Genomic DNA, 26,382 nt, shown 5'->3' with positions numbered 1-26,382 from the left:
TGGTGTGCTGTCTTTAGATAGCTCTTTCAGACTAGATTGAATATGTGAGAAAGGTTGCCATTTTTATTTGGCCCAACACAGGTTGCCAAATTAATGTGTCAACAGACGTATTATATAGTAACTGGGAGTTGGTAAGTGAACAAAGACTTCACCAGTTTTGTCCCTTATAATCACTCTGTAAGTAACTGCGGTTTCAGTGAAACTGAAAATAATTTTGTTGCAGAAATGTTAAATGTAGTTGTTCAAAACTTTTAACAAGTACCATATGTTAAACTTAAAACCTCCAGGGAGCTATAGTAGGGAAAAACATATGAGATGTTATCTTAAATTCCTTTTTTCTTTTATGTTTTTCCTTCTTGTTGAAGTGTTACATTCAGTCTAAATTTCTGAAATACTTATCAGCATCCTGGTTATGGTCAGCCTTCCTGCCTCAGACCTGGAAGATTTAAGTTCTAGAGCAGCGTGTCTTTCATTAGATTTAGAACCTAATCTGAATTCAGTATAATAACTTCAACCTTAATTCTTCAGCTATTCAAGCATACACGAACAGCTGTCTGGACTCTAATGTCAGCTGAGAGCATAGGACAGACAGAGGAAGTACAGATGATAAACAAACCTTCCTCCTTTGCGTTTCTAGTTGATTTGCAAATCCAGTCAAAAATCTAAGGGGTTCATTCAAAACCCATTTGGTTTTTCTAGAATATTTAATTCTATTTTTAAACGTAATGGCCAAATGAGTCCAAAAGTTGCTAATGTCTACTGAATGATCAACTCTTCGCTGGAAAGCTTGCCCAGATATGTTTTGTGCTTAACAACTGAGATTTTATTTCATTTTTATCTCATTACACTTGTAAGAAATCTTGTATTAGGCTTTATAATAAGGGGGAAAAAAGTCTATTTTGATATGGAAAGTTGTAAATTTACCTCATTCACTCTTCTGACCAATTATTTTACACCTGTGAGGCTGTAACTCAGAAAAACACAGAACAACTAAAAGGAGCTGGTTTGAAACTAATAAATGCCCTGATAGAAAACAGTAGGATAACTAAAACGTTATTATAGCAATTGGAAGTGTGGAGGACAAGGAAAAGCTGATGACAAGGAAAGCTCAGGAAGAAATCTGAAGATCAGGCACCAGAATAGTTGCTATTAATAAGATGTGTAGGAGCTTGGAAAAGAACCGGAGGAATATGAGCTGCTTCAGGGATAACAGGAGTAAGAGACAGAGGAAACAGAGCCAAAATTTCTAGCCAGAGCCTATCAGAGAAGGAGCAGAGCAAAATAGTGGAGTTTTCAGTCACACAGAAGCAAGGGGTACAAAAATCATTGCAGCAGTAATTAACATTTTTGTCACTCATGACTTTAGCTTTCCAAGTCTTCAGATATTATTATTGACATTTTGTAAAAACACAACAGCCAAGGTATTAATAAAACATTCCTCTTCAGATACACTCTTACAGTATAGGTTATGTAAAAGTATTTCTATCATTTATTTACCAAGAACATGCTAAACTGAGTTCCTTATTTCTCATGGTATGACCTCTAGCTAATATAGTAATCATTACTTCTAACATTAAGATTTAAGAGTGATTTTCTGTTCACAAATATTTTTCATAGACAGACAGGCATAAATCCCTGTTGGCATACATGGACAATTATCAAAATAATATTGTTTAGCAAAGCTAGACTTTGACATAGTCATACGAAAGCCCACCCCCTTCAGATAATCTTAATATAAGTATCTGTGTGTATATATAGATATGTATTTATAATTTATATAAGAATATGTATTTTAAATCTATATTAATATTATGTATTGATATTAAAATATATATTTATAGTTTATAGTTGTATATAAATACAGATATATATTTAAAATAATATTCCTGGAAGTTAGGAAAAGGAGAGCAATTACCAATACAAATATTTCCCTGTATAATCTAATTACAGCTCAAATGAAACAACTTAACACATAGTCACCTCAATTGCTAATGCTTATATTTTACCGAGAAAAATAAAGCTACTGCATACATTTCGTAGAAACCATTTGTGCAAGACAATGTTCACTTATGCAAATACTAATAAAATTGCAAAGATGTCTACCAGGAAGATAAAGGAGACACAGCACGGAGAAGTAAAGGACAGTCAGATAATTTGACACCAAAAAGCAGCAGCCATGTGGTTTGGCAAGATATAAGAGAAGACATTCTTTCACCTTTCAGGGACAACATGTTCTAGTTTTAGTGACATAAACAGCTCCTTTAATTTTCATCCTCTACGTAGGTAAGCACACCTATACAGAATGGAGAGTCCTGAAGCTGTACATGCATAATGAATCAAGCCTCAAAAGATTTGTTCACATCACTACAGTTGCAAAATTAAATTATAGCCTGCCTCATTAGTACTTATTTTCTGGTACATGTCTAAAGTGGTGCTCAACACTTCTGTTGTCTGTTTACTTCCTTTCTTCTATAACTTAGGTTCAGAGACAATCTGAAGGTCTAGGACAACTTGAGCAGATGTGAAGAAATGAGACCCTCTGTTCTTTTCCAGAACCCCTGCACAGGTAACACTAAACACCAAGACAGATTTAGGCTTCTGGAGCCCATTCAGCCTTTCCTCTCATAACTTGCATCTACTGAGCTAAATTTAAACACTCCTACTGAGTTTAGTGATACAGGATCAGGCTTTACCTCTGCACAAGTGATATCCACCTGTTGGTTTTGAGATTCTTAGTTCATTGTAGTCATTGTTCCAAATTCATTTCATTCCCTTCACAAGGAAAGAGTAAGTTCCCAGTTCTGTGGGAGAACTGGTGTTGTAGGGTTGTGCCTCTTCCCTTCCCCACTCTGATATTTCACACTGTTGTTGATACCCCTCTTACTCTAATGGCAGTTTCAGTTACAGAGACCACAAGTCTGTGCCTGCTGGTTCTCCCTAAAATCCAAATTCGCTGCTGTCCTTATCTCTCCCCTGATCTCATCTCTGCCCTGTAAATTACGTGTTAAGGCCAAGGTAAACTCTAGATAAGGCATTAAGGTGTCTGTGGTCTAAACCAAGTGAAGACACATGCTGCTAATGCCCACAAAAGCACGCACTTCACTCTATTTAATTTTGTTGTTAGCATAATCAGTGATAAGCCCAAGAATCTTCTTGAGCTTGGTTAATTTTTTCTCTTTTTTCTGGAGGGGAATTCCAGTTTTCAAATTCCTCCCATCTGCAAATGGGTCTCCAGCCCCTTTCTTACAAAACTGAGAGTATCTGTCTGCCAGATCAAACAGCCCTTACAGCTCTGGCTGTTTATACTGGGTATTTTGTAGGAACAGGGGTGATTTAACAGAAGAGCCTCGCATTCCAGTAGTCTTACCCATGATTCACTATCATCTAATAGCACACTTTTCAGCCCAGATTATTTTCGTGTGTCTCTTAAAGGTTTGTAATATGTGTTAGGCAGTGTTATAGATAAAAACTGCAAAGCTTGAAAGACAGAGATCAATACTTTAGGCCATGTTGTTATTACTGTTATTGTTGTTATTGCTATTATTTCAGTCCAGTAGATTTTACAGGACCAAGCAGAAAACTACAATCTTTGTGAGGGTTTTCCTACTTTCTCTCTATGCTGGAAGCTAAGTAACATAGTGATCAAGAGTTAAATCTCAATTTAATGTCAACGTGCTAACTTTGTAACTTAAGATACACACTTGTGTTACAGACACCTTTCTGACTAAGAGCATTCATCACAGTGCCTGTATGCAGTTTTTGCTGCTGATGAAGCTGATTTCTTTTTCAGAAATCTTCGGCACTGCTCTGCAGATAAGAATACTGTAGAGAAATCTGTGAGTCTAACTCTCTTTGGAATGCTGCCAACCATTTTAAGTCTCAAAATTAACTCAGCCCTATTCACAAGATCGATCAATTCCCTTTCAAATGTATTTTATGTGAAGCAGATTTGTGAAAAGTGTTTTTTAAGCAGTGCAATTTCAATGCAGCTATAGTGGCAGTGCATATGCATCATCAGATCATTGCCTGGGAATGAGATGGCTTGATCCATTATGCAGACACAGCCTTAAGAAATACACTGTGCTTCTATTTTTTCTTCTAACATTTGCAACTCACTTGATAAGTTTGTTTGCATGAAATTGTCTATTTTTCCCTTTTGAGTACTTTGTCACAACTTTCCAGCAATAATAACAAAGTAGTCTGTTAATAGCATGAATTGACACATTTTTTAGTATGACCATTTCATTCTCACCAATACCTAGTAGAATTGATAATGATAAAGGCAAATTCTTAGTCCTGGCAAGTCATAGTTGCTTTTTTATGTTCTTGAACAAACAGAAATGAGACGGTCCTCCCAAACAAAGATTAAAAGAATGTAATTCACTGAACAAGCAGAGGCAACATAAGAGTATTCATCAAAGCCAGGAGGATAAAGAAGAGAAACAGTGATTTTGAATCACGTTTCTGTTCTGGTATTATGCTGAAGTTCAATGTTGCTCAGGACATTACCTGAAACTAGAAGCAGATTGTCACTGTTTGCCTTCTGATACATCTTAGATTGGTGGCTTTTTTTAGACCTTTTATCTGTAAAACAGGTAACCTGCATACCCCGATGGCTTTTAAAGCTGTCTTTATGACGTGTAATAGAACACTGCTAGGCCTTGGAGCCTGTCCTCACAGTGCCCATCCTTTCCTCTCTTTGTGTTTCTCACTTTAAGCCTGGTTTCTTTCAGGGAGCGAAGAACATATGTGACCTGTTATAAAGTCTGGCACTTCCCTAGCCTGTATCCTGCAGTGTTAAGTACTTTAAGAAGTGGGGCAGGCTTTAAAAAACACAGCTTTCCAACTGATTTCATGCATCTAATAATAGCCTCTCAGGCAAGGAATTGTGCATGTGCCTCATGCAAGCGATCACAGTGTCAAAGTAGACAGAAACACACAAGCTACAAGCTAAGAAAAGCAGTTCTACAGGCTGCTGATAGGTTTCTGTTCTTTCCATGTGGGACAAAGAGATCAATTCAATATTGGAATGGCCAACGTGAAGATAAGAAGACAATTTTCTTCTCCATGGTTTTAGCATAAAAGGATTTATGCAGCTCTTACTGTTCTCATTGGGGACTGGCCTTAGTCTTTCTTGCATGGGATTTTATCACTTGTTTACTTTTTTGCATTACTCAGTGGGTGTTGGCGATAAGGTTGCACTTTCTGAGTGGTTAAATTTGTTAATATTAATAGCTAGAGATACTAAAAGCTGTTGTGCACTGCTGTGGTCATATTAGCTTTCCAAGCAAAACTTTTCTGAACAGAAATATCAGTGAGCTTTTCTCTCCCAGATCAAAACAGCCATCAGGCTTCCATTTAAAATTTCACTGATTCTGCATCTGTATTCCAGTCTGGTTCAAGCCAAAGAACACTGTGTACATTAGCATTTCACAACTTAGTAATTGTTCTCAAACATTATGAGTCTCTGTAGAGACTATTGGAATTAGATCTATTGCTTTTCATAGGAGAAAAACTAGTTCTATTCAAAATACTGAAAGGAAACTTATAAGAAAATACTTAAAAAAGGATGAAAGTATAAAAGATTGAGAGTATATTCCTATTTCTCATAATCTCTTCTTTCCAAATCTTTACATATATTAAATTCTTTGTGAAGCACTCGTTCAGTTATGCTAGCAAAGGATATCATGATATTAACTTGCAAAATTACATGGAAGGTTGTTTCTCCTCTGTCTTTTCACTTGTTAAAACCTTCAGTGATATTGTTAACCATCATGGAAGCACTGCAGGGCCCTGAGTTTTTATCTTTTTCTATAGGTGAATGGTTGTTTGATATCAGTGTATTTATTGGCAATTTGAAGATTTTGTTTTTCCTGACAGGGTTTTTGAATTTCCCTTGATCTGTAGAAGTATCATTGAGAGGAAAATATAGGAATGCAAGTCTAAGCAACTTTTTTCCTTTCTGAAACAAGGGCTGCAAAAGGTTTATATTTAAATTACAGAAAGAGTCCTCAATTATTTCATCTTTCTTTCAAATTTATTAAATCCCTGTCTTGTACATCCAGATCTTGTACATCCACTTGGATTCAGCAGTGAATTATTGGTCATAGGAAGCCCTGGGCAGTCAAAATACTACATTAGCTGAATTAAAATATTAAAATTAAAAATATCTTTGTTACATGGAATTGCATATTTTCTTAATTTATGTATTCAGGTGATAGGCAGTTAGAAAAACTGACAGAAGTTTCTAGAACAAATGAAGAGTATTTTACTTTTGCCTGTGGATATTCACCCAACAGATTCATACCACTTAATTAGTGCATTTTTTTTTTTACTTGAGATGTATCAGTGAGATGGTGAAACAATTAATAATGGTAATTTCAGTGACATTTCAATAAGGAATCTGAACATTTTCTTTTAAACAGGCATTGGGTTACTCCTAAGAAATCTTCCAGATTAAATCTCTCGAGTTTGTGTTGCAAATTCACAGCATGAAGTCCAATGATCCATTCAGAACTTAGAGCAAAAATGTCATACTCATTTTACGGATTTCAGTTCTGGCACATGGCTGCTTTGGCTTCTTAGTAACCCCCTGAATGATGTGAAAGCTCCCAGAATGTATGGAAAGGGTATCTGTGGGGTAGGGGGCTGTTCTTCTCAACTGAAAGATTTCTAGTAGTGGTTCATGTTATAATTTTGGCCAAGAGAAGAGTTAATAGTAGTTTAAACCTGATCTGATTCTGGTGCTAAATTTCCTATGGTTCTGCTTCCTTCCTACACTGTTCAGACTCTATCGGTTTATCTTGCAGAACTCAAGCCACAGTTGTATCCTGATACCTACACAGAAGGAAATTGAAACCTACTGCCATCTATTTTTTCACATGAGAAGAATTCCAGAGGAAAAGCAATATTCCCAAACCAAACTTTGCCAGAATATTTTTAAATAGAACATTACAATAAAATTCTGTAATATTACACTGAATTTATCATACAAAACATGTATATAAATTCAATAGAAGACATTGTTAATTTGGCAGCGTTTCATCAGACATCTTAGTTATCTGATTGCATTAATGCTACATATCCAAATTCTCCTTGTTCTAGTGTTATGTCTCTCCCCATTGGAACCCAAGCCCTGGAGTCAAATAAGAAAATATCCCCAACTCTTTGAACGTATTGGATCAAAGGAATGAATGACATCTCTGATCTCAGAGAACAGAAAAGCACACACTTTGGTAAGATCTTGCTCACTTTTAAGAAACCTTGACTGGAGACGCAGCACATGGTTAAAAGAGTTAGGGCCAACCCATAAAGCCCAGAGCTCAAACTTCATCTGTATCTGAATTAATGTGATTTCTGATGCTAATGCTCATTCAGTCCCACACTGACAAGTGCAGACCCAACTTTTCTGTGTTTGGAACATAATGTTTGAATATCATAAAAGTCATTAAGCTTTTCTCTAGCTAAACTTAATTTGAGTCTTTCTGAGCCCCTCATAACAATCTGGGGTTTTCTACTACGTTCCTGATGCATTGATATCACTTCAACTGCTATTAAAAAATATCACATTTAATCAAATAGAACAGCATCATCAGCTGGTTCAGCAAACTCCTCAGGCATTAAGGAGGTGTTGTGGAGTCAAGTGCTGTTAATTGGTTCAGTCAGACTGCTGGGGGGGAAGTGACCATCTGCAGCGTAGCCATCCCGAAATGCATGCAGCAAATCAGGGCACACTGGAGCTGTCAGGAGCTCTGGTGCGGGCAGGGAGCTGTACCCCTGGAAGAGGTGTCTCCTGTGCCACCAGTGCCCGGCTCGGCATTGCCACCTCCCGGCCCAGCCCCGGCACTCCCGCCCGGCATTCTGCTGGATTCCTCTCGGTTCCCAGAGAGCCCGAGCGTGGGCAGTGGCACAGGCAATTCGAGCCTCCTCGCAATGCTGCTGGGCGGGTTTTGCCGCGCTCTGGCCATACAGGAAAGCCTGGTGAGCAGGGAAAGATGAGGCACAATGGCACTGGGAATCCCTGCGTGTAAACCCTGTATAAAGGTGCTTTCATATATGTGATGTTTGTGGATTCACATAAGACACTGCAGGTCCTCACTGTGTTTTCAAATGCTAAGCTAGGCTGAGTTTAGCAATGTCCCCTTGCAGCACCAGGGACATCCTCGCCCATCCGCTTCGTTGGCTCTACATGTTGCTGGCTGACTTTTGGACAAAGTTCAGTATTTCTTAACTAGCACCCAGAACAAATGAGCAGCAGCCTCATTTCCCTTGCCTGTGCTTCTCCATTCATCTCACCCTTCTGTGTAAGCAATAGCTGGTAGAGACATATGACATTTTTTCATCACAAAAGTAAACCTAAGCCTAAAACATTTGTTCGTTTGACAAATGGGTTAGAGCTAATGCCTTTTCACCACACTTCTTATCCTAGGATTTCTTATCACCTGTCAGATATCATTGGTGTAATGGCACCTGAACACTCTGTGGCCATATCAGTGTTAAGTCTGATGGCTTAACTTAAGCTGTTGCGCAAGGCAGTTGAAGTGAAGCTGGGGGGTATTGCATAGATGATAGAAAATGCCCACATATTTTCTTCCACCAGCAGAACTGAGAGCGACACACATTCAGAGGGGAGCGCACAGTTGTGAGCCATATGCGTTGTCAATCTCTGGCATTTTTTTTCAGTGAATACTTTGTGCATGATCCTATCAGGTCTTTCACTGGGGGCTTTTAATGAAAGTGTACCTAGAGCTGGTCTTACTTAGAGTCATTCCATTTAAATATTCCTCAGCTTGCTGTGTATGAAACATTTTAACATCAAATTTAGAAAATGCACCCTCCTCTTGCAGTTTTATAGGTGGATTTTCTATTTAAATCTCATTAATGCATGAAAACATTAAAATGCTGAGTGTTTAATAAATATTACAAAACCAGCAGAAAAAATTATGTAGTTAGCACTGTATATCTTTTCTTCTGTGTCTCTGATGAGATGAATATGCTCAGCTATACAGCAGTTGAGGAGCCATTTTAATTAGAATTTAAATTAGATTTTTGTAGACCTGTGAAGAAGGACGCAAAAACGGGCCAAAAGATACTACCAACTGCAGAGAAACTCATTGTGCACCAGCAGTGTCCTGGAAAAGAGGATAATGTTCTCTAGCATGATGGCACTGGAGAAGGAAAATGTTGCAAACTCTAGTGCAGAAAGAGTACTTATGTGAGGACTTTGGACCAGCAGGCTTGAAGAGATTTCTACTTATTTTAACCTTTCAGGAACACACGTAAGAGGAAAACCTGAGCTATCAGCAGTGTTTTAGATTTCCTGCATCAGTAGCTTTATATGACGTTTTCCAAAAGAAAAATTAATTCTATGAAAATTTTGTAATATCCTATGTCATAGCTAAGGCTTGTTTTTGGATACTTTTTTCCTCTGGGCAAATAGTACATGCCAGTCTTCGGGACTGGCAGCTCAGCACTTTCACCACCCTTCCATTAAAATGAATTTAAATGTTAAAATAAAAAGTTTATGGATCTGATGTTTCTCAAATAGAGCAGACATCATGGTGCTGATTGATAGGCAATCTTCTCAGATCTGTTTGCAGGTCGTGAACTGAAAGAGCTAGATTCAAAATGCTGACTGGGTAAAAGCATCAACATTTGAAGTCCCACAGATCATAACATTTACTGCAAGGTCAAATGTAATATGGGTGCTGACTTTTGAGCTGTTTTTTCGATTGGTCACCAGAGTGCTGTGAAACTAAGTGTCTGGACTGGTACTGACTAATATGTGTACCACTGTAATTATCAGTACATTTTGCCGTGTTTTTTCTTGCTATAGAATCATCACAGAGTATCTAACACGCATGCAAGCCAGAAGGCAACATTTTTTTCTTCCATAAAGACTAGTGCTATATAACTGCACTATTATGGCTGCAGATATTTTCAGGCTTTTCTCTTTATTAAATTTTCATTCAGCTCGAGAAAATGACTGATCTTGGCAACTGCTCCTAGCGCAGAGAGCGAGAAGCCGCTCTCTCCTTTTTCTCCTGCAACTCTGCTACTTTTCCAGCAGGAGGAGCTGCAGGAACAAGGAGCCAATTCCTCAGACTTACACTAAGGAAAAATACCTGGGATCATTTGTCAGCACAGTTCCCCTTCGTCTACGCTGCTGTACAACAGGTGAAATACAAGATATTTTTGAGAGACTCACTTATTATCAACAGATTTATTATTCATTTTGCAAGGAGTAAAAGGTTTATCAAGTAATTAAGACAATGTTTTCCAAGCCCTACTGTTGAGTACTCATTTATAGCAAATCTTTAGAGTTTCAGCAGTCATTAGCAACTGAGTACATATCAGCTATGCAAATCCAGGTAAAAGAGACATAAATATGGTTGAAAGGGACAGTATTTTATTACTTAGTGCAGTATTTTTAAACAAACAGAATAGTGCAACTAAGCAAAGGAAACTGAAATGGCAGCCTAAATAAATTGACTGGGCATGATAATAGATATTTAACTATGGATAAAAGGAAGTTTGGCTACCTATTCAGCATGTAATTTTTCCTGTAACTTTCTTGTATATTGGTCTGTTTCATCACTAAAATGTATTCATCCCGTTGGTGTATCTTAATCTGTAGCCTTGCTCTTTTTCATGGAAGCTTTTTCTTATTGTTCATTTGTCTTACCTTAGGACTCTGTCATAACCAGATCCTGTCACACGTTCTCTGCATGGATTTGTTTTCATTCCCACACTTGTGCCAACAAACACTTTTTTTACTTGGCAAAATTATACAATGGCAGCAAATACACAACTTACATGCTCTAAGTTAAGCGAGTGCAAAGCTCTCTGTAGGATTTTGGCCTTATTCATACCAGGTTTATCTAATAACCTCCATCTGGTTAGGTTTTGCTGGCTGGTTTGGTCATTATCTTTGCTCCTCGTGTCTCCTTCTCAAACTGTGCAGTGTCACAGTGATCTTTTTCCCCTCTCTTATTAGATATTTGTTAGAGACATATTACCTTTCATTTACCAAGTTGGGCCCTGTAGTAAACTGGAAAATAACTGACCAGGTCCTAAAAGCATTTGACATTTGTGCGCAAGTAATTAATAAAGTTATCTGGCACCCCAATACCTGGATACTTATTCTATGCTTTTTGCCTTGCTCCCTGTTATAAATGCTCAATGTGCAGCTCTGGTACAGCTTTGCATTCTGGCACAATTAGGTGTGCATTTAAACTGTGAAACAGAAGCAGTGTCCAGACCAGGTAGAAAATATCCAGATCTAAACTTTATCGAAGTTTGGGTTTAGATATGAGTCCAGAACTTCGCTGCCTCTGAAGCAGTCTTTTGGGGTGGTTTTCTCAATGTTTCCTCAGAGTTCTAAAGCCATGCTCATGAGCATTGATATGACAGTTTGCAGAATATATAACCTTTCAGTCATATTCATATGCTCTTCTGCCTGGAGGTTATATCAGCCTGACAAGCTCCTAAATCCAGATAGTAGCAGAATCTTACTGAGGTGAAGTTTGTCTTATCTGCCTGTTTCATCACATGGTCAAAGGATGCATTAGCAACCACTTCACTAGGAATAAATTTATGTTGGTCCTGCCACACACAGAGTTGTTAGGAATTTCTTCAGTCAGATTGAGACAGACAAATCCCCTTTCCAAAGAATGGGTGAGGCAAAGCCAGAACTTGTTCTGGAAGCTTTCCAAGACAGACTAGGCGATAATGTCAGATCCTCTCCTTCCTTTAATCAAAAGAGTGAACTTTCAACATGTGTCACTGTGAACATATTTATTTGTTTAGTTACTTGATGAAGTGGAAACAGGACATGGTCACAAGGGATAACCACAGAGCAGCCAGGCTGGGAGTGGTTCTCACAGAGCTGTGCAAGTCTTGAACAAAAAAGAAAGAAAATATGAGGCTGGGCTGCTTCTGCCTCAAAAGGCAGAATCACTATGGTTTTGAGGGAGGAGATAATGAAAGGAGGCTGTAGCTGCACATAATGCCACTCTGGAGGGGTTCTAGGAATTTCCCCACGTCTGCCTGCCCAAGATCCTGATGAGTGCAAAATATTCTGAAACTGTTGTGGATGTTTGTGTTTAAGTAGGAAACTGAAGATCCGGTGGGTTTGTCATCTTTTCTTCCTGACTTCCAATACCTTTCAGGAAAGAATCTTAGGCTGGAAGCAGGTGGATCTTGAGTTGAAAATCTGGTATTGTTGCATCCTGATAACTGCATGTGCACACATACAATCTGGGCATTGAAATGCTGCTGTTTGAAAATATGGAAGGGGGAAAAATGAACCTACATTTGATAGTATTGTGAAGGAATTGCACTGCTTTTGAAGATTGCCTTAAGTCTGCACTTTTTTTTAAATCAAGGCAGCTGGATTTTTTTTTCCACTTTCAATGCCTGAGTTAATGTGCCTAGGGAAATGCAGGGACTCTGTCAGTCCTATTCTAAGTCTAGTTGAGACTCAGGGATGGATGCCCACCATTATCTTCCTCACACTCATTTTTCTGGAGGCGCTTCCTTTGTCTCCTGAAACAAATTTTCCCTGACACCCTGTTCAGACTACAAAGAAAGTGATTTTCGTTCCCCTTTCATCACTTGTATTTTTTTCAACTATCACCTAATCTCCAGCCTGAAAGGTGGTTATCAGTTGTGTCTTCATTTGAGTATAGCTCCAGGCTTCCACTTAAAACATTACAGACATGATACTTTTGAGTCTGTTAAGAGCAGTGATGCTGCTCCAGTGATCCTTTAAAATATGTCGGTATAAAAAGTCCAGGATCAGTAATCCTTCACCTCTGTAAAATAATTACTTACCAGATTTTTATCAAAAATAAGGATGCTTAATTTGCTCTCTGAATATGTCTAGGGCTTACACGAATTTTTTCATCGCCAATGTTCTAATTATATAAAATAGATGTGAGTGTAAACAAAAAAGCATCTTTTCTCATTACTTAGAAAAATATAAGTAGGTCCAAATATGTATAATATGGTGTTTGATTTTGAGAGATAATAGATTTATCATCAAATGTCAGATAAACTCAGAGTTTGGCTTGATTCTAGGTCAATTTCACAAATTTAAGGCAATAAAACATAGGTTCATGGACTATCATTTTAAATTACCATCGTTGATGAATAACAGTTTTAAGGAAATAATGCCTGTATCTTTTTGTGTTAGATACAGTTAACTGTGTCAAATTTCTGAAGAAATATTGCATCAAATGTGTATCTGTTGTTAGGTTCCCCAAGCTTGTAACCAACTGGGCAGCAATAATAAACCAGACTGTTTGGTTTTAATACAGAGCAAAAGAATATTGAAAATATTCTTCTTTGATACAGATTCGTGTAGTGAATGGGTATCACCATCAGAGTGGAGTCTTACTCTGGCATTTCTTGTAGAATAAGCAAGATTTGTATATTTTAGTGGAGTATCTCTATATAATAATCTGCACAAAGGTGGAGTCCCTAGTCCTTCTGCCCTACTCCCCCCTGCCCACGGAAAGGATAAATTACTGCTGTGTATTTACTACAGTTTTTCTTTATCTTCATTTACTACATGCCCTTTAGCTCCCTGGAAGGTAATTAATAATATATTTGGTCTTGGGGCTATTTATATTTGTAACTTTACTCTTGGGGAATCTTAACCAGTTCAAACTGTATCTGACCTCATTTTTCAAGTTTTTCTTAAGAGCAAAGTTATTAATCTTGAGATTTCTCAAGCTAAGTCATGCATTAATGTTCTCACAGTAACAACCACAAAACGTCCCTGCTAGCCTTTCTCTTTTTTTTTTTTTTTTAACTTTGTTTGTGTAGATACCCTACTAACTAACCAAGAAAGGTAGTTTCGTGCTGTGGCCTCATAACATTTTTTTTTGTACTTGCACTTTTGCTCTGATGTCATGAGCAGTACAATGGTGGAGTAATCAAAAGTATAGTCAGGTCCTTGAAAGCTAGTAAAATTACTCATGCAATCCTTAAATCATGACAGACATACATGCATGCACATATGCACACATTCATAAGGGTAAGGACTTTGCTAGTTTGGTAGGAGTCACTGTAATGATGCTACTTATTAACTAAAACCTTAAAATAACAGTAATAATCACTACTGGACTTTCAGCTATATTTTTTTCTTTTTTTTAATCCATAATTTGTGTTGACAGGCCTCCTTCTTCTTCTTTTTTTTTTTTTTCCCATGAAACAGGCCAACCACTCCTTTCTAAGGTGAAGAGAAGGCAGAACATTAATTGTTTGAGTGGAATGTGGGGATAACAATTTCAATGATTCCCAAGATGCATTTAGTGATCATGAAAGCTGAACATCAAAGCATTTCTCTTTGTTTCACATTCTTACAAAGCAAATCTATAGAGGTACGTGATGAATGTAATTTTTTTCTCCCCTTTTTCTGCTGCAAAGACTGTTATGGCTTCCTGCTATTGCCCCTGTTCTCTATTTTTGCCCCTATGTCTGGTGCATGTCTGTGCCATGTCCGTGCCACTGATTGCTTTTGTTGGCAGGTCACATGTGCTGCACGTTCCACACAACTCCTCCCCCTTCAAAAAACCCTTTCACTCCACTTTCTCCTCTGATAGCAAGGCAGCATGCCAATAGCTCCTTATTTTTTATACTTAAACCACCTAGGTTGTGTAAGAGGCACAATATTGGTTGCCACTACTTCGCAGAGTTCTTTGTGGTGGCTTTTAATATAGGAGAGCACAACCTGCATGTGGCAGAAAAGGCAGGAATGAGAGCTGTTTACCAAAGTAATCATTACTAGTCTGACCAGCTGCACCAGGTCAATGAGTAAACAGTCCATTTCTCTCTGTGCCTGTCATGGCAAAAATATACTGTGTGTATATTTCTGTATGCCACTGATGCCATTAGCATTGTTAATTTCACCCAATTTCACGTAGCTTGGGAATTTAACCATACATTAATTCTGGAGGTCCCCACTAGTGGTGGCATTACAGGGAGAGATTTCTATAGATGTAAATCCTACCCCGAATTCCTCAGAGGCAGAGAGTGCCCAGATTCCAAATCTCTTCCTTTCCAGCTCAAGAGAAGGTGGTTAGAAATTATTCAGAATTTGTTAAACTGTACACCAACTACAACCCCCATCTGCTGAAGAGCAGAGGATTCAGGAAACTGGTGTCAGTGGCCAGAGCCACTCAGTGGGAAAAGATTTGCAAGGAAAAAAAAAAGGGAAAAGAGAATTATCCCTATTTATGTCCTCCAGAACTGATCAAGCAGCTGTATATCCTCTTTAGGGGTCATTCACAATCAGTATGGCAGGAGCAAACTCAGCAGTTTCAGAGTTGAAAGCCTCTTGGGCAAGCAGGGGCTTTGCTGGTAGAAGATGTAATGTTTGTGCTTCCTTAGCCTGCTTCAGTGAATCCATTCTTCACTGCTTGTAATCTTCAAGTGCTCTAGATCTTGCTGTTCTGTTCTATTGATCTTTATTCCATGACAAATAAATGAAAGTTGCAGTTTGTGACCTTTTTGTGCCTCTATGCATGCTGACTTTGAAATTACCACTACAGTAGACCCAGGAACATCCATGTTAGCTCATCTCAATTAGATAATAAATATATCTGTTGGTTCCTGCACATGCAGTGGAGTATTTGAAAACTGAAGTGTTTTCCTGTGTTTACTCATGGCTGTTTATATTTGGGTATACTTCTCCTACATGTCACTATAGTCTTGCTTTGAAGTTTTGGACTAAAACTAGTACTGCACTGATCTCTAAAGCCGTTGTGTACATAAAAGAGTTGCTAATGATGCCAAATACCACTAGTAAATGCTGGATTTCACAATGCAGTAGAGATGGGCTGGAACAGGTTTCCAGGTTTCCATTCAAATGCATCATTCAGATGTCTCCTTAGGAAGCAGGAGAAGCTTTTAATTTGAAAAAAAAAAAAAATCAAGGCAAACCTTTTCCATGAACTTATACAAGTCAGAGACCAAATGTCTGCACTTCACTTTGCTCTTAGGAATCTGGAGGTTCTGGTGCTTGTGAAGCTGAAGACCTGTATTATGTAGCTCTCATCACATTTTTCAACAGATTTCTCTTAATATATGAGCTTCCTTAAATATCCTAATATCAGACATAAGAGCCATTGTTCAATAATGTCAGAGAATGAGATGGGGATTAGTATTATTCTACCAGTCTAGTATATGCCTGGATAAGATTTTTTTTTTCCAGTAAAATATTGAAATTCATTTGCAAGGCAGAATGAACTTAAACAGAGAAAGTTGAACCATACATTTTCCTACATACTAACTCAACCCTGTGCAGCTCCAGTGCAACGGATATTTTGAGTTGGACATATTTTAATTTTACCTCTTCTTGCTTCATAGATATGCTTAGGCACTCATTCCCACAACTGTACAGTTCCATCAGTTATGTCTGCAAACCTGAAATTTACTATGAGGGCTGGAAAAGAGCACCAGAAATTTAAAAAGTGGGACAAAATGCTTGTGCTTGCAGTACTACTGAGGAAAAGACCTGTGGAACCACAGGTTTCAAATGGTACCTGGACAGCTGTAGTGTGTTTTTTATTGCAAACCTCTTGCTCTATGGAAGGTGGACAGACATGAGTATTTATCTCTTACAAGGCAAACATTTGGCTACCTGTTCTGTAGGAATTTTTGACCACTTTATATCATCTCAGGAACACAAATACAAAAATTTGAAGCCAAAACAAGTCTTCCACACAACACCCAGAAATGCTCAATTGCTTGGTGCTTTACAGCTCATCAAAATCTGACCAATTCTTGAAAATAATTAAGCCAATCTAAGTCAAAATGCAGAAATATTCAGTCAGATTCATACTATGACAAAATTTCACCACATTGGGTCACATATCAGCTCTGTAATCAAGGAAAGGCTGTTATGCTGCTATTGAATGTACTGTTGTGCCTGATGGGGAAACCAGAAGTGCTTCCACAAATCACTCATTTAGCAAAGCTCCCACTAACTCCGTGTGAACAGGAGAGATGCCTCGAGGTAAAGAAGGATTCTCATGTCTCTGTGCACTTGATTCTCACCTCTCTATGTACATGTGGTGTGTCTTCTACATGTTCTGTTTCCTAAAATGGCCTCTCACCTTCATGTGATCATCTCATATGGCTTAGCAGGAGAATCCATGCAGCCTTTGTGAGGGGCTGTTATGTACAACAGGGGCAATGCTGAGGTTCTGGGTTCCCCCAGAACTCAGCTTCATTTATCCTCTGGATGGTGTCTCCTTCTCTGTCAACACATCTCTCCTGGTAGGCAGCAGTGGATGAACTGCCAAAGCTAAATGACAGCTGCTACCCAAACTGGAATCAAACCAACAATTTGCAGGAAAATCATCCTGTTCTGAGCAATCAGATTCCAAATTTTAAGAAGAATTATCTGTTACACCTTCACATTAAGGCATATGCAAATTTTTGGGTAATGAACATGGTTTTCTGCCATTCAAGTTTTCCAAAGCCTTCCATTTTATGGATAACCTAATTTACTAAATATGGGGAGGGAAGAATTTTTGAACCTGTGTTTGCTGATGTTAGTAGACTTGACATGTGTTCTTTTTCCATTAAATTACATTGTTAGCTCTATTTATCTTCTCAACTTTTGTATAGGATGTTGCAGAATTTATTAAAAGGCCTTTGCTACTCACTACAGCTGACTTTGAATAGCTCACTTGTCTGCATTCACAATCTATCTTTCAACAAGCAGCACAAAAGAAAAAATCCAAGTAATGCTGCTGGTTAGAAGTTTCTCCCGTTATTCATCAAGAAAATGAGCACATCATTAGCTTAAAGCCAGCTGAGAGTTTTGAGGAGAGTGGATAGAGCCCTGGTTAAAAATAAAGAAAAAAAAAAAGGGCTAATAAAAGGTATATATCTAGTTTTTACAGATGTCAGAAGGAATTTAAGAAAGGTGCACTAGGTCTTGTACACCTTGTGTTTTTCTTCCACTGAAGTTTCCCCACATACCTTACAAATGCTTGCTTAAACGGATGAATTTCAGACTATTATTCAATACAATTATGTGTTTGCAAACACTGGAAGGGAATGTTTTTCTCCAATGAAGACAGGTCTTTTACATAGCCATGTTTCTATTCTTTGAGTGGGTGAGGTAATCTGTACCTAGTCAGTGCTTTGGAGTGTTTAAAAAGTGTTTTCAAATAAAAAAAGTAAATAAAAATAAAAATAAAATAAAATAAATAAAAATCTTGTAGATTTTCTATATATTAGATCCCTTTTGTTCCCTTACAAGATGCCAAGAACCTAAACAAAAGCCTGTCTATCTATGGAAAGAGCTATCAGGCCTGAGAGGGTCTCACTGAGCTTTTGTTCACCTTTCTGGTTTGTCTAAAGCCTTTCATGCGAGTCATATTTCTGAATTCTGTTGTTCATGTTTTATGGGAATGACTAGCTGGTTGTACCAGGTTTGTGAAATGCCTGCAGATAAAAAAACAGGTGATCATTTTAAAGGCTTTTGTAAAGGAGCTGCTTTGAGATCTAGCCCAAGTTGACAGCAATCCTTTGCATATGGGACTTGAGACTCAGTATGTCCTGTGCTGTTCCTGCAGTGTTTGGGAAGGCACAAAGGCTGGAGTTCCTCCTGTTCCACCCTTGCTCCCAGGGAATAGCCCTTAGCAGCAGTAACTAACCACAGAGGTCTTGCAGAGAAGCCAAACCCTATAAGCACAATTTGCATTTACACCACAACCCTTGTTATTGCAAAGGAGTGCAGGCAGCCCTGTTGGTTTTGATTGCCATGTCACCCAAATGAGTTATGTCACTATTATTTGATACAACTCATTATGAGGAAGATAAGGTTATTCTCCTGTAACCTGAAGTCTGTGAGTTATATTGTTTCTGCACAGCACTATTAAGTCCAGATTGATAAACTTGCCTTAAATAGCCATGCAGATAGGAGATTTTAAACAGTCTTCTATTGAATACAAAGGGTTCAAATTTGAAGGGTGTTCTCCAGCCTTGGCAATACATTGTCAGAGTTCATATTCCTCTAAAGAGCTCATATTTAAAGGCAGCTGCTGCTTCTGAGCAGCTCTTCATTGCCATCAAAGTAATACACCAGTGCTGACAGCCACTCTCAAAATAATGGACAGGAAAAGAGAGCTTTTAGCTCTGCATCTACCTCTTCCAGTTATTCCCAGACAGCTTTGTCCAGCTCAGAGCAGGAAAACAGGAGGTCTGTCCTACCATTTCATACAGCCACAAGATGGACTTTGTGGGATGACACCATTGGGCTTCATCTGGGATAACCCCAGGACCAAAAGGCTGCTGTGTGGCCTACCAGACAATTTGAAGGGTTATTTACCCTTAATAACAAAAGACCTTCCTTGTCCTGGTATAAGACGACAGAGAGAGACAGTGTTATCTTTTCAGGACCTCCTTATCAGTCTCCTCCTGGCTCTGGTCAGACTGATGTCACATACCAACAGGAGGAGAAAGCTGTGTAGGCACCTTGGTGGCCTGTATCTACACCAAGTTCTCTTTAGTCCCTGTGTAGAGCAACCCAGGGGTGTCCACTGCCTGTCTGGACAGCTTTAGGGAGTGGTGGGTGCTCTCAGGGATGCTCTGCTTGCTGTCTCCCTCCAGTCTTCTACAGATCAATTTTTGAGCTTGTGTAAACCTTTTGAGGTGTAAACCTTTACACCCTCTCTCTTTTTTTCCTATTTGTTGTCTCCTGGAAACAGTTTTATTTGGAGGATTTGTGGGTTTGGTTTTTGGTTTGGGTTTTTTCTTTGTATTGTTTTGGGGGTTTTTTTAAGGCCTTTCCTTTCTGGGAAGGGCTTGAAGATTTTGTTAGAGCCAGGAGGAGATGAAATGATATGCTGTCCTGCGTACAGCCAATGGTTACTTGGACAATCTGGGAGCTTGGCTGTGACCCAAAAGGCCTAACCTGCCTGGAGATAAGGTTCTGGGCTCCTGGGGTTGGCAAGAGACCAGAGTGTGGTAAAAGCTGAATTGTCCAATCAGGCTGAAGGAGTAGGAGCTCTGCTTGCTCCCATAGAGATGGGAGGAAATGTATTGCTCTTTTGAAACTCAGTAGTTCTGTCAGAAATTTTACATCCCAAGAGAAGTGTGATCCGTGTTTCATAGTAATTTTTTGGTAAGCAGTATGGGAAAGAAATGAGAATTTTCCCACAGGCAGCTGTATTATGGGTGTTTCTGAGGTTGGTAATGGCTGGGATTTGGCCCGTGGTTTTGAAACTCCAGGCCAGGACACACAGAAGAAAATCTTAGCAGAAGTTTTAACCAGAATGACTTCTTCTTTAGTTAACACAAGTGAAGTCAGCTTCCAGACATGAGATTTACATAAGCAGAAGATAACCAGCCCAGCTGAGAAGTTTGCACTGGAGATGTCAAGTTCAGCTGGAAGAAGTTTATATCTGGACATTGTCAGTCTGCTGAAACTCAGGAAGACAATTTCCCATGCAAAGCATTTGAGACTCTTAGCCTCAGACTATACTGCTGGATCTTAATGTTCTTTAGGACATTTGAAACTACTTGGGGTTGGAAAATATACCTGCAAATCATGCAGGTCATGTTTGACTGATGGAATTTCAGTTATTGTAGCAGCCACACATACAAGTGGAGTATAACTTGTACCAGTGCTGTGTGCCAGAGTTTGACTGGTGCATGTCTTCTGCCAGACCTGACAGTTAAATGTATGCCTACCTATTTAAAACACTGTGAGAGTATTTTTAAATATAGTGTGGCATTATAGCAACTTTACTCAGCAGTTTTCTGCAAATAATAGCCACTTTATTAAAAAAAATTCCAGATCAGCTTACAGCTTAACCCCAGTCATTGACAACCATTTATAATAACAAACCTTTACTTTTCAGGCAATGGGACTCGTGCAAATTATTGAAAGATCAAGCTTGTGGCTGACATACTTTTTAAAGATTTTTAAAATTAGATACCTCAGATATCCTTGCAGAGTGAATTCAAATATAAAAGGTCTTTTTAACCCTTCTGCAGGGGCTGCATTGGCAGCATGACCTTGTCTTGGTCAGTCTTGGGAGATCTGCAACCCCTCTATGCATCCAAGCCCAAGGTGACAGCCCCTGTGCAGAGGGGTGCAAAGCAGAGGTCCCACAGCCATCACTGGTACAGGTGTTCATCTGTCCTTCAGCCACAATGATAGATGAAGAAAAACCTGAAGATTGCTCTTTGTCCACCTCCCAAAAGAATTTTTTGGCAGGTCTGGTTATTTCATCCAGACATTAAATAGCTTTGTTTTATCTTTTTTCCATCACTACCAAAAGCTCTGAATATTCTTGTGTGCCAAAAAACAGATTTGCTTTAGACTTGAGATAATTAAAATAAAACTGAAATCATTAAGACTTTTTTTAAAAAGCTTAAAACCTGTGAGCTGAAATAAGCAGGAAATTTATTCATTTTTAAGAAATGTCTTCTCCAGTTGACAGGAGTTTAGAAATCTTCTTCAGGTACCTATAATCCATCCATCTCTCAATTTCTCCACCAAGAATTGATGTTAATAAATGGAGAAGACATTAATTTCTTCACACACAAAGACTCCTGTTGCCATATTGTTGCAACATCAACAGGGGCAAATTTTTCTGCTTCACAATACTAAGCCAGCCATCCACATTAGCTTAGAAACCTGGCTGCACTCAGTGCTCTTCATTTTTTCCAGCAAAGGTTCATTCCTCAAAACATCTTGTTCTTTGAATAATGGCCATTTTTGGATGTTTTTCTTGGGTGGTCTTAGGCTCAGCAGGTTGTTGGTGCTACTGTGCACCAGGCCTTCCCCTGAGAGGCTTTGCAGTGGGTGCATTGCTGGTAACTGCAGCAGTTTGAGTCCGTCATTTTCTTCTGAAGTTTTCAGAAGCAAAATATATTGCTCTTTCTACAGTTTTTCCTATTAAAGTCTACGGAACATTAGAAGTAAATTCACAAATGTAGCTCTTCCCCTGTAGACAACAAAAACCCCTTTTAAGGACAACTTGAAACCACATTGATATTGCTATATTTAATCCCTCAAATGTCATTTGCTAACTAATAAGTAATTTAAAGAAAGTTTACATCAAAACTTAGGTACTAGGGTATTACTGTGCCTGCATACTGAAGGTTTATATGCAACAGCTAAAATATACTTTTGATCATGCTCTTTAGCAAGCATATCAGGGTGGTCATTTAGCGTTAGGTCTCATGTAACATAAGTCTCCTAAATATTATGGACATAATCTTCCATTTTGCTTATAAATCATTAATAATGGTGTGTTTGACTTTTAATTTTCTATGTTCTTCTGTTTCAGAACTAGGACGGCAGAGAAATGTACTAGTACCTAAAGGAATCCCAGTTCCATCTCAGACTGTCTCTTTTCATAAAAGGTAGCATACGCTGACAAAATACCTATTGTGACCTTCCTTCTGCATTTCTCATTTATAAGATTTCTGGAGATGCACTCCAAAGATATGTTTCTTATTTAGAAAGAACAATTTTATTCAAAGAGCAAATAATGACTCTGAACGTTTGCTTATTCCAAAAATGTGCTTTTTCACATGGAATCACAGGACCAGTCTGCTCTTTTGTAGCAGCAGCAAAGCAACCTTTCTTGCTGTTAAATTATTATATCTTCTCTCTGCAAAGTTTTAAAGTTTTCCATCAGAGAACTGCACAGGGAGTGAAGGGACAGTGATGGACATGTGGTGTACCACAGGTAAAACACACTTCTTCCCATGTGAAAAATGCAAAGCAGTGCCCAGGAGCAATTCTGGTAGTCAGAGACTTCATGGTCCCCTGCATTCCCAGTGCACCCCCCAGATCCTGGCTCTCCTGCTCACAGCCAGTGGTGGCTGCCCCTGGGGCCTGGGCAGTATGGTCTAACATGGGGTTTCTGAGCATGCTGAGGAAGCTAAAACAGAAACGTTTCCAGAATAGCAAGGTGGAATGATTCAGATACACAGCTCCACTGCATTATCAGCTATTCCAAGTAATGCCTATGTCTCCTACATCTAGTATGGAATTCTGTGCTGTGTATGGAATTTTCTCCTCCTCCAAACAGGGGTTAAAAAAATGGCCAGTACAAGACAAATTAAATCATCTCTCTAATTACTTCTGGAAAGCCAAACTCCTCCTCTGACACTTTAAAGCTTTATCTCCAGCTGTGCCTTGGCATACCTCCTCTGTACTGGTTTACCTAGGCCTCCTTGGGTATATTCTCACCACTAACTAAAGGTTGTCTCCCAAAACACGCTGGTGCGGGATCCCGTGTGGGAGCTGCAGCTCAACAGCCTCCTGTCTCCCCTGCTTTTGGGCTTCTGATGTCTGCCGGGATTTGCTCCAGTTCTGCTTATCCCGGGGATTCAACACTGCCGTCTAGCAGCTATGAGTTTCCCGAGATTACTCCCAGCTGTGGGAATTGTCCCAAAACATCTTTGCTGTTGCGACTGCCTTAGCCAGCATCTCTTTAAAATGCAAGCTCCAGGTGATTGACTTCCAAGTAAGAGGAGCTGAATAGGTTTAGACAGATTAACATTCTAGCAGTAAGTGGCAGTCATTCCAAGGAGCTAAATCAAAATCTCAAGTGCTCATTAGCAACAGCGGAGAAAAAAGAAAAAAAAGAAAAAAAAAAGAAAAAAAAAAAAAAGTAAGGGAAAAAACTAGTCCGAGAACGTAAAAAAGAATGAGTACATAATGGAGAGACTTGGTGGAAGCTGTATTCTCATTAGAGTTTTTCATTGATGGCCATCTCCCTAAAACACCAGGTCATGGGGTGCTGCTGCGTGGCATTTTCTTGTAACACAAAGTAGGAAGGTGCAGTTGACCCAGGGTCACTCCGAGTTCAGAATCAGCCCGGTGAGATTGGCCGGCAAGATGTGTGTTAGCCATGCCGGGCTTCAGGGGCAGGGGGAAAACTACCGCAGCTGCCATTTGCTCTTCAGCCTTGGAACGACTGCTCTACACCCTGAAAAACAAAATACAAGTCTGTTGTGATGAGTTCACTCGGGTCATCCAGGGCACTCCGTGTGCTCGTAATAATTTGTCTGTTTGGAGTGTCCTGTTAGGACAGTGTTGCAGCAATCGTTGTGAGGGGGAGGTAAGGAGGACGCTCAGCACTTAGCAATCCGGACAAGAAATACTGCTCTGTCTCGGGGCGTGCAGGGACAGCGGCTTCCCCGCGGGTTCTGAAAGGTGCACTGGCACTGGCCATTGCCAAACTGCACGCTGAGGAGGACGGCACAAGCGACCCTGCGGCACGTCCCCCGCACGGCGCCCTGGGCTCCCCTGCCCTGGGCTGCTCCCCTCCCGGGCACCCACCGCTCCTTCCCCTCCTGCCGCTGTCCTCCTCCAGCCTGAGGAGCAGGGTGAATCCTGGGTCCAAGTCCTACTAGTGAGTGGAGTAGTTTACATTTATACAAAATATTTAGTTTTTTCTCAAGCTTGTTTTCCTAGAGTTCTGCAAATCATGCAAACAGATTTTTGCAGTTTAGGCAGTTGCACTGCAGAACTTCACCTGTTCTCACTAAAAGCATATGAAAAGGAGTAAATAGGAAAGATTTGGAATTATTAACAACTTGTCCCATAAAAGTAAAATCCTCTCTACCTGAGTGCAGAGGAAAGTCCCCATTACCTTTTACATTTCAGAAAAAGCAGAGGCAAATCCTGACCCAGGTTCCCTTTGCTGCTTGATTTACTCAGAGAAATATTTTCACTGCTGTTTCACACAGCACTAATGAGTTTAAAACTCAGTGGGTTCACAGCAGCTGAACGGCAGCAAGAGTACAACCCTGAACTGTACCCAGCTACAGACTCGCCTGCAGGAAAGGAGGAAAACCCAAAAGCACTCTGTAGGCTTGAATGCTTGAAGAAAAGATATCTAAGGGTTTGTTTTGAATCAGGCACCCACACCTGGCTTTGTACACATCAGAGTTCCTGATACTAGCTTTCCCAGGTTCTGCTTGGCTGCTGGCTCATGCTGCTCCATTCCCTACCCACTCCACCTGCTCTGCACAGTGTGCTTTGCCTAAGTGAGGCTCACCCTTGGCACAGGAGCATGAAGTGCCTGGGTGTTCTGGCAACAGAGTCAGCATTAAGCCTGGAGACAGTTGAATACATTCCTTTGACCGGCACCCACATTTTTCAATGCCTTTTAGAAAGCAGCTTTCGCTGAAAAAAGAAACAGCAGCAAAGAGATCAAGATGTCAGGAAATGCTTTTGCTGACTTGGTGTGAAGAAAATATTTTTCTTATCCAAAGCAGCAGAAGAAGCTGAATAAGTCACTTGACCTTCCTTCCTTTCCTCTCCTTACCCTCTAGGCCTTCTGCCTCTGCAAAGGACATTTCTTCAGCCATTTGCCATCCTGTCTAGCACATTTCTTCATATTTTTTTCTCTTACATAGTCAGCCCCTGGGACTACTCAAAACACCTTTTGATTTGCTCCTACCTTGAATTGATGGGCATGGCAAAGTCTTCTGGTTGGATCCATCACACACACAGTGGTTATAGAATTTTGCATAAACAGTACCTGAAACAATAGCAAGTGAATTTTCTTTCTGGTGTTCTGAATCTCTCTGCTATAGTCTCAACAGTTTACAAGCTGCAAATTTGTGGATCTAAGCCCATTATGCTTGAAAGCACTGCATACTGCAAAAATTCGTGCAGGAATTTGAGTCATTTTGCTAGGAAGTGTCATGCATAGCTCTCATGATCACTATTACAAAGTATGATTCTAATTAAAAGAAACTCAAACCACAAAAAAAAGCACCTTTGTGTTCAGAATCCTGGTAGTTTGCTAGTGTAAAATATTGTTTCTTTCCCTTTTCCTCCAGATTTCTTTGATCCTCTAAGCCAACATAGGTAAGGAGAAGAGGGCTGGATCTTTTTTCTACTATACTATGCATTTTGCCCTGCAAGTAAAGTCCCCACTGCAAGCACTGTGGGCACAACATAGTCTCCAGGCTCATAATTAACAGTGATGATTAATGGCAAAGTATCTGTCAGAAACTGTGGGAATAACTGTTCATCTCTTAAGGAAGGGGGATGCACAGGATGACCTCTCAAAGTCTCTTCCAGCACCATGACTCTGTGACAACAAAAAGACAAAAGGCCCCCAGCTTGTTTTTCAAGTAGTCAGCTCTTTGCAGGGCTGCAGCTAACAGATAGGAAAAAACATCCTTCCATCTGCAAGCAAAGCTCATTGATAGATATGCAAAATTCTCCTGCCATGTAAATTTTTTTATTAATATTTGTTTATTTTCTTCTAATTACTACCATAATTGTATTACGTAGCTTCTAATGGCAGTCTCTCTGTTCAAAATTATGCTATTTGTGACAGCTGTAATGTATGGATCTGGAAATGGAGCCCCAACTGC

At 39.4% G+C, this 26,382-nt stretch overlaps 2 long non-coding RNA genes across 7 annotated transcripts in view; one reads left to right on the top strand and one right to left on the bottom strand.

The window, feature by feature from the left end:
• Window positions 1–26,382, top strand: part of LOC310909237 — a 31,124-nt gene that overhangs the window by 2,954 nt on the left and 1,788 nt on the right. The window contains exons 3-5 of one of the 6 annotated variants that reach the window (XR_014590041.1): window positions 2,481–2,566; window positions 7,105–7,235; window positions 22,323–22,398. This is a non-coding gene — a long non-coding RNA (uncharacterized lncRNA). The other 5 variants (XR_014590042.1, XR_014590043.1, XR_014590044.1 and 2 more) reach the window with 5 other exon arrangements.
• LOC310909154 lies at window positions 23,530–25,177 on the bottom strand. The gene is made up of 2 exons (XR_014590008.1): window positions 24,642–25,177; window positions 23,530–23,975 (listed from the first exon to the last, which is right to left on the bottom strand). It is a non-coding gene; the product is annotated as an uncharacterized lncRNA (long non-coding RNA).

This window comes from Zosterops lateralis, assembly GCF_965231275.1.
Source record: "Zosterops lateralis genome assembly, chromosome: 5".
Taxonomy (NCBI): Eukaryota; Metazoa; Chordata; class Aves; order Passeriformes; family Zosteropidae; genus Zosterops; species Zosterops lateralis.
The sequence above is the reverse complement of the archived record's forward strand: the minus strand, read 5'-3'. Positions and strand labels throughout refer to the sequence as shown.